The sequence below is a fragment of the Salvelinus sp. IW2-2015 genome, linkage group LG35, assembly GCF_002910315.2.
Source record: "Salvelinus sp. IW2-2015 linkage group LG35, ASM291031v2, whole genome shotgun sequence".
Taxonomy (NCBI): Eukaryota; Metazoa; Chordata; class Actinopteri; order Salmoniformes; family Salmonidae; genus Salvelinus; species Salvelinus sp. IW2-2015.
Window position 1 is genome coordinate 5818552 of NC_036874.1, and position 13225 is coordinate 5831776.

The window sequence follows — 13225 nt, forward strand, 5'->3', positions numbered from 1 at the left end:
AWGAAAAATACAATAATTTGTGTGTTATTAGTTTAAGCACACTGTGTTTGTCTATTGTTGTGATTTAGAGGAAGATCAGATTACATTTTTTGACCAATTTATATAGAAATCCAGATKATTCCAAAGGGTTCCCATACTTTTTCTTGCAACTGTATATTTGATATATGTTTTATTATGCAGCCCCTGTAAGCCCCTACATTACTCCCGCCCTGTTTAAGGATCTGCMGTTTATATGCCTATATAGCCAACGTGAAAGTATGTATCCCATCATGGTAGTATAAGTTTTCCCTGGCATTGCAGTGTAACACTCATTTACACTCTACTCCATGCGTTGCCTTTGGGACTGAGAATACTCCTTGCAGCCCTGATGAATAAGTGTTATGATGAAAATCAATTTGCCAGCAATTTGTACTGTGACACCACAGAATGTAATAATCTGCCAAAGGAGAAAGATGAGGGAATAGGACTTTCCCGTTGGTTATTATTTCCAAATTTGCACTGACAGTGCAAAGCTGCAATTCTTTTTTTAATCATGATTTTTTTCACTGTCACAAACCTCTATGTATGTAAATCAGGGTGACATAAACAGCCTTTCTGTTATTTTTAGTGACATTCAAACACAACTAAGACAAAGAAATTGTAATAATTTAAGTTTTTCCACTGTACAACTGACCATGTGGCATGTGTCCATGGACTGRATTCCTCRCAGGAAAATCCCATTAGGAATTCTATCAGTGTCGAGGCCAGCTCATCCCAGTTTCATTTGAAACCAGACAGTGTGACCCCTGCATTTCTTTGATTGTGGCGTGAGCTCCAGGGAGCGACCTGACTGCTGAAMGCTGATACAAAMGGGCRGTGTYCTGCAGCCAAAGTACATTTACTGCTTRWGTATACAGAAAATAKTATAGCAAGCTGAGGCTCCCATAGGGCTGTTCAATAGCTGTGGATCTCACCTAATACGGTTTGTAGTCTATTTGAGTGCACTTCTTGTTGTGTGTCACAGAGCACATACAGAACAGGCCTTTGCCATATTGATATTAAAAACAAAAAACAATGTTTTAAGTCAGAAGTAGGCATTGGTCTGAAGCCCCAAAAAATAAAGGAAATTTACATGAGCACCACAGTGCATACTTCACCCATGCTCTACCAAGGTTTTCCAGCACACAGCTTTGACCTACTACAGTATCTATGTTGGTTTATTGTACCTACAACAATGTCTATGGCAGGTTGCTTAGGATTCAAACACAGGAGGTTGGTGGCACCTTAATTGGGGAGGATGGGTCCGTGGTAATGGCTGGAGCCGAATCAGTGGAATGGTATCAAACACATGGTTTCCAGGTGTTGAATGCCATTCCATTTMCTCCGTTCCAGCCATTATTATGAGCCGTCCTTACCACAGCAGCCTGCACTGGATTCAAACTATCACAAACAGCCTAATTCATAATCTTAGAGGTGCTCCCACAATAATGTGATTTGTACCGCATACAAGGTAATGTATTGCATTCTTCCCACCCCACACTAAGACAGTACCGCATCCCACTACTGTTTCAAGCTTTTCTTTTATTATATGAAAGCAAGCTTTTCTTTTATACTTACAACACAATTAGGCTTGATTGAGGGAGCTGTTTTGTCTTGTAGTAATGTGCCGCCTGCCTGTATTTCCTTAAACTACACACGTCATTGAAAAATCTATATATTTACGAACATACTTTTGTTGAGTAGATACCAACATAACAGGAGGGGGTGTGTTCGACTCAGTCACTTATATACAGTGGCAAGAAAAAGTATGTGAACCCTTTAGAAATACCTGGATTTCTGCATAAATTGGACATAAAATGTGGTCACAACAATAGACGAGCACAGTCTGCTTAAACTAATCACACAAACAAATATACGTTTTCATGTCTTTATTGAACACACTGTGTAAACATTCACAGTGCAGGGTGGAAAAAGTATGTGAACCCTTGGATTTAATAACTGGTTGAKCCTCCTTTGGCAGCAATAACCTCAATCAAACGTTTTCTGTAGTTGCGGATCAGACCTGCACAACGGTCAGGAGGAATTTTGGACCATTCCTCTTTACAAAARGGTTTCAGTTCAGCAATATTATTGGGATGTCTGGTGTGAACTGCTCTCTTGAGGTCATGCCACAGCATCTCAATCATGTTGAGGTCAGGACTCTGACTGGGCCACTCCAGAAGGCGTATTTTCTTCTGTTGAAGCCATTCTGTTGTTGATTTACTTCTGTGTTTTGTGTCATTGTCCTGTTGCATCACCCAACTTCTGTTGAGCTTCAATTGCCGGACAGATAGCTTAACATTCTCCTGCAAAATGTCTTGATAATGTCATAACTCTCCTGTCACGATCTGAAGAATCAGTTTACAGTGGGTCCGATCTACAGCGTTTTCTCTCTCGTAGAGGGGGAGAGCGGGAAGTCGGCTATTTTATGGTTGGTCAAAAAATACACTGCCCCTATGCTCTGTAGTGTTCGTGTTGGAATGTAAACTGTGGTACACAGAGAGACTATTGGACATAAAAAGTTTGGATAATTAAACAATATTTCTAGAATGTGGGAGTGGTCCGTGGACACTTAAGGGACAGTCATGATGAGTGTGTTTCATTTGGTGATCTCATGAAGGACAGGAAACACACATAACTGTATCTCTCAAAGTGTACATTTCCCAGCTGACAGGTTTGGATAAAATGTTGGATGTTGGATAAAATTAATGAGTAAATATAAAACTATTTGTGAGAAGATGTAATGTGACGTTGGCCTTCTAAACAAAATACTTGTTAYGATGTAAAGTTTTAACTAGTCAGTGGCCACGCCCCCGTGAGGCCAGACATTATATCAGGCGTCATGGAATCGCCCCCTTTTTCCACAGAGTATAAAACCCACTTCCTACAAAATGTACATTAAGTCAGAGAATGCCAGGACGAAGTCCCCACATTGGAATGGCTKCAATTCTATAGGCCATTAGACCAGAAAATGTTGAAATGGTTAAGAACTACAACTCTACCAAAGGACAAGACCATACAGCGTGGAGCATTGGCTACACAGCTGGAGACTATCGATTCACTACAGAAGAAATCCTAGGCCGTCGAACTACCAGTCTGCAGCCAGAAATGTACGAAGCCTAGGACAAGAATACCGACAACCGCCGAAACATCTATTCTATGCGACAACCATGGGTACGCCTGATGTATCCATTAGGAACATAACCAGAGACTTCCTGTCGATTGACTCTCCAGTAGACGGACCGGCTATCACAGAGAGAGACAACAAGACATGCACTCCTAAATATGTATATTGCAATTTATTTTTTAATGAACGGTCGATCATGTAAAGTATTAGCAATTTCTATGAGTGTAGTTATCAGCTATGAGTTTCCCGCTCTTGAGCGGTCCTCACCCCATTTGCTTTGTCTACTAAGCCGTCATACCGGTTTAGCCCACTAGGGACTTATCAATGCATTGTGTTAGTAACCAACATCTACTGTTTATTTGTTATGTATTTCTGTGATTATTTAGTTAGTTAGTAAATAACTAATTAAGCCAATTTATATATCGTTGATTCATCATTTAGGCTAGGGTTCGTGCAGATATCCAAGGGTTTGCGGCGTTCAGTAATGAGAACTGATAGGGTAATAATGATACATTAATAGAAGACTAATCGATAAGAGTCGATTTGGGAAATAGAGACTCTATAAACATTTTTGCATGGTGCCCCAACTTCCTAGTTAATTAAAGTTTACATGTTTCGTTTAATCACGTAATAATAGCTACACATAGAGTATTGATTTGATAAAATAAGTCTTCACATTTAATGAAAGTCCAGAAACGACAATAAACTTGGGAATACATTTTTCCGTTGATGATAGCAAGCTGTCCAGGCCCTGAGGCAGCAAAGCAGCCCCAAACCATGATGCTTCCTCTACCATACTTTACAGTTGGGATTAGGTTTTAATGCTGGTGTGCTGTGCCTTTTTTTCTCCATACATAGTGTTGTGTGTTCCTTCCAAACAACTCAACTGTAGTTTCATCTGTCCACAGAATATTTTGCCAGTAGCGCTGTGGAACATCCAGGTGCACTTTTGCAAACTTCAGACGTGCAGCAATGTTTTTTTGGACAGCAGTGGCTTCTTCCGTAGTGTCCTCCCATGAACACCATTCTTGTTTAGTGTTTTACGTATCATAGACTCGTCAACAGAGATGTTAGCATGTTCCAGAGATTTCTCTAAGATTTAGCTGACACTCTAGGATTCCTCTTAACCTCATTAAGAATTCTGAGCTGTGCTATTGCAGTCATCTTTGCAGGACGTGAATGTTTAAACAATGTATTCAATATAGACAAGAAAAATACAATAATTTGTGTGTTTGTAGTTTAAGCATGCTATGTTTGTCTATTTTTGTGACTTAGATGAAGATTAGATCAAATTTTGCCACTGTAGTAGATATAGAGGTCTATAGAGCTTGTCTGCATTCCTGATTTCTATAACCGTTAGCTTGCCTGTGTAATATTGACATAAGTTCAGAAACACTTGTTTTTCAGACATGTTCCTGTTTTATACATTTCTGTGCTGAACAATGGACAGTTCATTACCTCTGTCAAATTACTATGTAGCTTAAAGTTGAGTGTATTTGTATTCGTTTTTGCAATAAAGATGATGATGCTACAATAATACACATTTACAATATGTCTATATCTAAAAATGTTCTTGGTAAAACTGTACACAGCTGCCCATAAATGCCGGTATAAATTTGAAAACGGGAGGGAGTAGAGTTTGAGAGCTGGTCTCTCCACCGTTCTCTCTTCCYTAGTATCAAGACGCGCGTACTAGTAGACGTCACACTCCCTGTACCTTGCAACTCAATGATACCCAATGAAATTACCTGCTAAATTGGCCAGGTTTCACCAACAAGCTTTAATGGCCTGGAAAATATGTTTCCTGCACAATTTTTCCCCTCATAAAGCTCTTTTGTGGAATAATTCAGACATTACTGTAAGGAATAAGTCATTGTTCTACCCCAGCTGGCATGAGAGGAATATTGACTTTGTTCTGGATATTTTCGACAACAAGCGTAATATTCTCACATATGAACAATTTATAACAATGAAAGAGTTTCCAATACCTTTCAGAGAGTTTATTTCTGTGATCAAAGCCGTTCCTAGTGGTCTAACTACACTTATGAAAAGTAATCTTAATTTTGGGAATGATAACAAAGTTTATCCAGAACTCAGATTGGAAGGCGTGGGCTTACTTGAGAAATCTTGTTGTAATAAATATATAAGACAAATTCTTCATTCACAAAACCAACTTACACCGAGAGGAAAGTTTTTCTGGAACATGCTTATTCCTGACATTGTCTGGAAAAATGCATGGTTAAGGCCTTACAAATACTGTATACCAAACAAAGTTAAAGAAGTGCACTTCAAAATTTTACATAAGATATATCCATGTAACTCTATGATTTCCAAATTTGTGGCTATTGATGATATCTGCGTTTTCTGTGAAAAAGAATGTGAGAATCTGTCTCACTTGTTCTTTGAATGTAAATTTGTGTCAGAATTTTGGGAAAAACTTGCAAAGTACTTATTTACCATTATGAACACTGCCTATAATTTTAACATAAAATATATAATATGTTACTATTGCAATGATAATAAAACCACTGAAATGATTGTWAWTTTTTTTATTCTTGTTGCCAAATACTTTATACACAAACAAAAATTCCAAAATTCTATACCAAAATTACAATTTTTCTGATTGAATTTAATTATCTTATTAAAACACTAACCCTAGTGAATAACAACAAGAATAACACCTTCATGAATCATTATAATAAGATATTTTCAGAGTGAATATAATTGCACTTAAATTGTTTATTTTTTGTATTTTATTTTTATATTTTTTGTATGTTTGAGCATTGTTAATACCTGTGTTTGGTTTGCTAGACATGTTTGATGTAGCAATGTAAGTTGACTTTTGTATTATGAATAAAATACATTAAAAAAAAATTTAAAAAACGTGTGCGTGTTAAAAATAAATACAAATAAAATAAAAAATGATGCCCAATGAACCAAAAGGCTCTTTTAAGAGACACTTAATAAATGAAAAATAAGCACACACTGTCCGTATGTGTCGGGAAAGTGAGGGGGATGTTAAAAACTGATCAAAATATCCCCTCTGATACGCGAACCAAGGACCTTCAAATGCCAGAGCAGTGACGCTAGCCGTTACACTACAAACACTGTTATATATAGGTTGACTTGACACTATTTAAATGGACAGTCTGGTGATGACAGCACGCTTTCGTTCCAAAATGCTTTTGTTGCTCATTCACGTTTATTTCTCATGCTTGGTAAAAAAACAACAACGTCAAAAACATTTTCATTTTATAACATAGTTAATTACGTTAGCAAGCATGGCGTTTTCTTCTATTGTTTTACCTGGATGCTTCATGTGCAATCCGCAGCCCTTCTTACTTTTTACTTGTGGATGGCGACTTCAGGTTTTCGTGAACACATTGAAAAGTAACTTTATGTAGGTAAATCATTGACATAATGATTTGAATGTGTAAAATTGATTTGTAGTTGTAAACACATTCTCAAACATGTAACTGATGAGTTGTGAACATGAAAAAAACGGAGGTATATATATATATATAGAGAGAGAGAAAGAGAACATGAGCTCTGGGTGGAGGGACCTGTTTCTTCTAACAAATCAGGTGAGGTTTTCATAGACCAGCATACTTGGTGTTGTCTGGCGCAACCATCTGTCAATCACTACGTGCTATACCAGGCTACCACTGAGACTGATTGCACAAACCAAGCTATTAGCTGTCATGGCAGGTAAGTTTAAATGTATTTCTTTTATGGCTAGGCAGCGATTAGGTAAAGTTATTTTGAAAGCAATTTTTAAGCTAGCTAGCTTTGGGGGTGTTTTGGAGTTTTAAAAAGGCTTTTAAAGTTTGTAATTTGCCCTTGATTTGCACTAATAAAAATGTATGAACCCCTAAAAYATGTCCATTAATTATAAACCACATAACAGTTTACATTTCCGGTTGCTGCAAAATTATTTTCCTGCTGTAGCAAAGTGGCTCAAATTAAGATCCTACATCTGTATGTTGTGTAATTGCAACCAGCAAGGTGGTGATTTCTATGTTAAATAGATGTTCCACTGAAAAATAGTTTTCCTATGTACCCTTGCTGCATTCAAAGTGTCTGCATTAGACTTTTGGCAAGTCCATTTAGGTTGTTGAGGGGACATTCCACTCAAAATACAAAGAGATCATGTGGTTTTAGTGAAAGGTACAGCACTCAGTTTAGGCAAGGATGTACAACATAAAGAGTGACTGCAGCAGATTGCAGTCGGGTCTGATTTTGAACACCTCGGCTATGGCAGTGAAGGAGTCCCCTCAACCAGGAAGAGAATAGAAATAGGACAGACAAACTGTAACAGCAGTACATTACAATACACACCAATAACAGTATCTGTGGAAATAGTAGTGAAAAGGTGGCTGATTACATCAGAAGTCATAAGTTATTGGCTGAATTGTACTGAATAGTTAGATCAAGACATACAGTACCAGTCAAAAGTTTGGACACGCCTACTCATTCAAGGGTTTTTCTTTATTTTTACAATTTTCTACATTGTAGAATAATAGTGAAGGCATCAGAACTATGAAATAACCCATATTGTATGGAATCATGTAGTAACCATAAAAGTGTTTCCTGGTTGTAACCAAACCACAATATCCAGAATTCATAGCAATTTAAGGACGAAGTACCTCCCCTGTCGAGGTGGCTAATGTTACTCACGGGACAGCCACTCGTTCATATAATATAACTTTTTATTTTTCTTCGTATGTCGACAACAACTGTAAAGTTTAGTCATGGTGTGGTGCTCAGTACCTTGATGTGCAAACTAGAAGCAAGCACAGCCTGTTGGGGTATCATTTCATCTGTTACCTTACTAATGTGTCGAGGAGAGGGAACATAGCTAACCTAGCTACCTAACGAACTACATTTGTTTATCTAAACAAAAATCTAGCTATATTTCATGATACGCTGGCTAGACATTCCAAAGCAAATCAATGTAATTAGCCAGCTGCTATCTGGCGATGTGATTTGTACCTTTGCAAGCTAATGGTACCTATACTGAAAAAAATATCAACGCAACAATTTCAACGAGTCACAGTTTATATAACGAAATCAGTCAATTGAAATAAATTCATTAAGCCCTAATCTTGAGATTTCAAAGGGGGAGATTGCCCAGYCAATCAAAATWAATTTTTCCCCACAAAAGCGCTTTATTACAGACAGAAATACTCTTCAGATTCATCAGCTGTCTGGGTGGCTGGTCTCAGATGATCCCACATGTGAAGAAGCTGGATGTGGAAGTCCTGGGCTGCCTTGGTTACACGTGGTCTGCGGTTGTGAGGCCGGTTGGACATACTGACAAATTCTCTAAAACGAAGTTGGAGGTGACTCATGGTAGAGAAATGAACATTAAATTCTCTGGCAACAGCTCTGGTGGACATTCCTGCAGTCAGCAAGGCAATAGCTGGTGTACAAAACCGAAAGTAAAAGACGAAAAAACTAAACTTAAGAACAGGAAGAGTAGAAATAACACACAAACTCAGAAAAAAAGAAACGTCCCTTTTTCAGGACCCTGTCTTTCAAAGATAATTAGTAAAAATCCAAATACATTGTAAAGGGTTTAAACACTGTTTCCCATGCTTGTTCAATGAACCATAAACAATTAATGAACATGCACCTGTGGAACGGTCATTAAGACACTAACAGCTTACAGATGGTAGGCAATTAAGGTCAGTTATGAAAACTTAGGACACTAAAGAGGCCTTTCTACTGATTCTGAAAAATACAAAAAGAAAGATGCCCAGGGTCCCTGCTCATCTGCGTGAACATGCCTAACATGCTGACCAGACCAGACACGTRGCGTGTGCGAGTGTCGCAAAATAAATGTTAAATCCATGTTATTCAATTATTGCACCCACACTGCTCGCGCACGCCAACGAGCGTCTGTGACGCCAAGGGCTAAAATAGAAGTCATTCCTATTTCTGACGCAGATCGTGCTGCAAGTCCTGCCTCTTCCATCTCCTCATTGGTTTATAGAAGCAGGTCCCCACGTGCCATCTCCTCATTGGTTATACCCACGTGGGTGATTGAAAGACGAACTTTGTTGCCGGTTGTCGTGGTAATACAACGTTCAAAGATGAAAAAGCCTGGAAGGAGGAGAGATGACTAGAAACGATTTTGTTAGCCGTTTTATGTGTGGATTAATTGTCGGAATAGAGGTCCTTGTGCATTTCAGGTAAAATAACAACTCAATGTTTATATCCCAGGACAAATTATCTAGCAACAGCAAGCTAGCTAAATAGGACAAATTAACAATAGCTAGCAAGCGCAAGCTAACTAGCTAAATTGCCATACATGTTTAATGCTTTTCGACCTGTCCCCAAATTAATGTAATTGGTTCAGAGTTTGTTTAGATATTTTAACCTGCGTGTCGTAATCGCGTTTGGTGTGGGGGGGGCAAAATACATTTATGCACGATAGCGCACAATGGCGGACGTGCGCAGCCGGTTTGGGTTCCGTGTTCGGCATGCTGCAGGGAGTCATGAGGACTGCAAATGTGGCCAGGGCAATAAATTGCAATGTCCGTACTGTGAGACGCCTAATACAGCGCTACAGGGAGACAGGACAGACAGGTGATCGTCCTCACAGTGGCAGACKACGTGTAACAACACGTGCACAGGATCGGTACATCCAAACATCACACCTGCGGGACAGGTACAGGATGGCAACAACAACTTCCCGAGTTACACCAGGAACGCACAATCCCTCCATCAGTGCTCAGACTGTCCGCATTAGGCTGAGAGAGGCTGAACTGAGGGCTTGTAGGCCTGTTGTAAGGCAGGTCCTCACCAGACATCACCGGCAACAACGTCGCCTATGGGCACAAACCCACCGTRGCTGGACCAGACAGGACTGGAAAAAAGTGCTCTTCACTGACGAGTCGCAGTTTTGTCTCACCAGGGGTGATGGTCGGATTCGGGCTTATCGTCGAAGGAATGAGCGTTACACAGAGGCCTGTACTCTGGAGCGGGATCGATTTGGAGGTGGAGGGTCCGTCAATGTCTGGGGCGGTGTGTCACAGCATCATCYGACTGAACTTGTTGTCATTGCAGGCAATCTCAACGCTGTGCGTTACAGGGAAGACATCCTCCTCCCTCATGTGGTACCATTCCTGCAGGCTCATCCTGACATGACCCTCCAGCATGACAATGCCACCAGCCGTACTGCTCGTTCTGTGCGTGATTTCCTGCAAGACAGGAATGTCAGTGTTCTGCCATGGCCAGCGAAGAGCCCGGATCTCAATCTCATTGAGCACGTCTGGCACCTGTTGGATCGGAGGGTGAGGGCTAGGACCATCCCCCCCAGAAATGTCCGGGAATTTGCAGGTACCTTGGTGGAAGAGTGGGGTAACATCTCACAGCAAAAACTGGCAAATCTGGTGCAGTCCATGAGGAGGAAATGCACTGCAGCACTTAATGCAGCGTGCTCTGAGTTCCACATCTTTATTTGTGTGAAACTTACAAAAACGAAAGGAAACAAACAACGAACCGTAACATAAGTGTTGCTACATGCACTAACTCAAAACAAGATCTCACAAAACACAGTGGGGAAATGGCTGCCTAAATATGATCCCCAATCAGAGACAACGATTAACAGCTGCCTCTGATTGGGAACCATACCAGGCCAACATAGAAATAAAACCCCCTAGATAGGAATACCCCCCTAGTCACCCCGACCTAACCAAAATAGAGAATAAAAATGCTCTCTATGTTCAGGGCATGACAGTACCCCCCCCCCCCCCCCCCCCCTTTCCCCCCAAAGGTGCGGACTCCGGCCGCAACACCTGAAACCAACTGGGAGGGTAGGGGTGGTGACTATTGTCGTTGGCGGCTGGGCATCGGCGCAGAGGAAGGCTCTGGCCTTGGAGCTGGACTGGACGCCATGCCTGGACTGTGCACCGGCGCAGAGGAAGGCTCCGGCCCTGGAGCAGGACTGGACGCCATGCCTGGACATTGGCACAGAGGAAGGCTCCTGCCATGGAGCGGGACTGTACGCCGTGCCTGGACTGGGCACCAGCGCAGAGGAAGGCTCCTGCCCTGAGCTGGACTAGACGCCTTGCCTGGAAGCTCCGGATAGTGACCCTCGCTGGAGGTTCCGGACCGTGGATCGTCGCAGGAGGTTCCGGACTGTGGACCGTCGCAGGAGGTTCCGGACTGTGGACCGTCGCAGGAAGTTCCGGACTGTGGACCGTCGCAGGAAGTTCCGGACTGTGGACCGTCGCAGGAGGCTCTGGACTGAGGACCGGCGCCGGAAGCGTACCGGACTGGGGAAGCGCACTGGAGGCCTGATGCGTGGAGCCGGCACAGGTTACACCAGACTAGTGACGCGCTCTTCAGGGCGAGTGCAGGGAGCAGGCACAGGACGTACCGGACTGGGGAGGCGCACAAGCGGTCTGATGCGTGGGGCCGGCACAGGTGGCACCGGACTGGTGTACCGGAACGATGACACACTTCGCACGGTAAGTGCGGAGAGCTGGCACAGGACGTACTGYGCTGTGAAGGCYTACTGGAGACTTGGTGCATAGAGCCGGCTCACATGGTACTGGACAAATGACACGCTCCTCAAGGCGAGTGCGGAGAGCTGGCACAGGACATACAGGGCTYTGGAGGCGCACTGGAGACCCGGCACAGTTTTAACCAGACTGCTAGCACGCTCCTCAGGACGAGTACGGAGAGCTGACTCAGGTGGCTGTAAACTGATGACACGCTCCTTAGGGCGAATGTTGTGCATCATACACCAACCCAACAACTCTCTAATTTCTCTCTCCTCCAGTTTCTCCATCAGCCCACTGACGGTCTCTAACTCTCTCTGTTCATTCTCCTCCAGTTTCACCCTCTTCTCCCAGACTGGCTCTGGCTCACTCCTCGGCTCCGCCGACCACTCTGTGTTCCGCGAACCCTGGCGTCGTCGCTGTCCTCCCTTCTCTCCTTGCGTCTGCCTCCACGGAAGGCTTTCGTGTCCTGACATGATTTCCTCCCAAGTCCAGGATGTCTTCTCCTCCTTTATCTCCTCCCAAGCCCAGGATACCTTCTCCACCTGGGCACGCTGCTTGGTCCTGTTGTGGTGGGATCTTCAGTCACGGTTGTGTGTAGAGACGGACCAAGGCGCAGCTTGCTCTGAGTTCCACATCTWTATTTGTGTGAAACTTACAAAAACAAAAGGAAACAAACAACGAACCGTAACATAAGAGGTGGTACATGCACTAACTCAAAACAAGATCCCACAAAACACAGTAGGGAAATGGCTGCCTAAATATGATCCCCAATCAGAGACAACGATAAACAGCTGCCTCTGATTGGGAACCATACCAGGCCAACATAGAAATAAAAAKCCCTAGATAGGCATTTGAGTAATCAAGGTTACAGACAGTGACATATTCAATACCGCCTTGCACACTGTTGACTGCATCTGGCTACTCTAGGATGTAATCATTAGTCCAAAACGAGAGTTTCTATTGGACAAATTTAGGTAGATCCATCCCTGTTTAGTTCCATTTGTTTCTGTTTAAGAAACGGCTGTCGGTGACTAGGCAAAAAAAACTTTCAAAGTCAAACCATGGAGCTGAAGGGTGGGACTAATATACTGTGTCTGTAAAATTTAACTTTTGTGAAACAGCACAGTTGAAAAATATTAGTATATTGATGCCATTGTATTCATGTTATTATTTCCAGACCACATCTTGTATGGATAAAAGGACAGTTAATTGGATAATCACAGCTGAGTGACATGGCACAGAATTGAAAACATTGTTAATCTCCAATCAACATTAAATAACCATAAACTGAGGAACTGTCTCTCTCACCATTTCTCTAATAAGAGCACAATCTCCATAACTTCACCTACTCAATCAGTGCATAAATTCCAGAGGCATCACCCTCTAATTCAGTCATAATTACTCTATGTCTATGGAAGGGGGTGAGAACCATGAGCCTCTTAGGTTTTGTAATGAAGTCAATGTAGCCAGAGGAGGACGGAAACTATCTGTTCTCCAGCTACACCATTGTGCTACCCCAGAGAGTGCTGTTGAGTCTACTGTAGACCTTCATTGCAAAACAGTGTGT